Source organism: Pundamilia nyererei, unplaced genomic scaffold (assembly GCF_000239375.1).
Source record: "Pundamilia nyererei isolate P.nyererei 1_Seehausen unplaced genomic scaffold, PunNye1.0 scaffold00034, whole genome shotgun sequence".
Lineage (NCBI taxonomy): Eukaryota > Metazoa > Chordata > Actinopteri > Cichliformes > Cichlidae > Pundamilia > Pundamilia nyererei.
The window spans coordinates 1,964,451-1,966,173 of NW_005187435.1; positions in this window are offsets into that span (position 1 = coordinate 1,964,451).

The following is a 1,723-nucleotide window of genomic DNA, read 5'->3' on the forward strand; positions in this document are numbered from 1 at the left end:
GGTGCTGTGCTTTTTTGGAAACCAAATTTCCCAGAGGAACCCACCCAAGGGATTAATAAAGTTTTATCTTATCTTATCTTATTTTCCAGACTATTGTTATATCTGTGAAAAATTAAACAAGGTCGGTTTTCACCCTATCATTAATTGTTGATCTGGTTTGCTACTCATAAAATATATCTAAATTCTATAAAGCTGCCATGTGGCTTCAACAAACCGAAATGCAATAATGGACAAAACCATGGTGCGAGTTTGGTGCACCATCAGCTGTGACTACTAAAAGCTCCAATCTGTACCACTGCAGTTTGGAATATAACTCTAGGGGCTAGTTTACCCAGCTCTCTCACCAGCTGATGTTGAGGTTGTTTGAAACGGGCACAGAGGCAGCGGTTATCTGAGCAGTAACCACGTTTACAGCTTCAACCACAGCGGCTGGGCTGGGCAGCTCATGCAATAATTGCATCACTGGATCATCTCTATTTTCTGTAGTATTTCAAAAGCATTTCCGCAAACTCGCGGTGTATTAAAACTGGACTGTAACAACCTGCCAACTGTGCATATGGGTAGGGGAAATGCAAACCATATTGTGCAGAAGTAGTGGAAAACATTTCCCATCGCGAGCCGTAGGGGCTCTGTATAATTATGTTATTGTTCCAGCAATATGGCCAGACAATGCACAAGTCACATCATCAAGGAAAAAAAAAAATTTCACCAGGTTCCCATTTTCACAAAAATATATTAGTGGAGTACAGCACGGAGACGACAGCTATTGATTCAAACATATGAGTCTCCTGGATTTCTGCCCAGTCTGTTGTACAAAAGTTATATCCTCCTGAGTTTATCTGCCAGTGTGTCCTTAGTTTTGACCTCTGAATCTCTTGTTGCTTTGTTGCTGCACAATTACTCTTTCAAAATAACGGAATCACACTTTGAAAAGAAGACAAGCAGCAGGAAAATAACAGAAATAATTTTAGTATTTTTTTGTTTCCCAGAAGTGAGATCAAGGCAAAAACATTCCAGCAGAAACTTGTTTTGACTGGATATAAACAATAGCGTTTTCTTATTGATTTAAGGATGCTGTGAAAGAGTTGTCAGATATCAGCTTTAAATTCTTATTGATGATGGTATTTATAGATGTGTGTACATTTATGAACACCAAAGCTGTTTTTCTGTATCAACAGTGAAACGTAAAAAGGTCAAAACCTGCTAAGAAAGCATAATGGATTGCAGAACAGCACGAAAGTGACACCTGACAAATCTAAATGTATATTCTGTGGTCTGTCTGCAATATGTCACATTTGCAGTACATTACATTGTTCAGCATTAGCCCTCCCTGAGAAAAACATGCTGTTCCTTGCTACAGTGCATTATGAAAGGTTGCAAATGGGCTAATTTGCAGCTTTGACAGTGCCAGCCTCAGCAAAGGCGGGCAGTAATAGGTTTTGAGGTGCCGCTTCAGCGCCTGCTGTGATGGGAACAACGTGGCTGAAAGTAGGCATAGGTCAGGCTCCTTTGGAAACTCTGACAAATTAAAAACAGAAAACCTTTGACATTTATCATGCTAGGAGTCTGCAAAGGTCATTGCCTGTATGTGCTGCTTTCATTTTCCTTCCCTGTCCCCTCTGGACATGTTTTGCTGTGATTGCTTATAGCCTGGTGGAGCTGCAGAAGAAAAAATTGGGAGCTCTGATTTTAGCAAAATACTCTCTCTCTCTCTCTCTCTCTC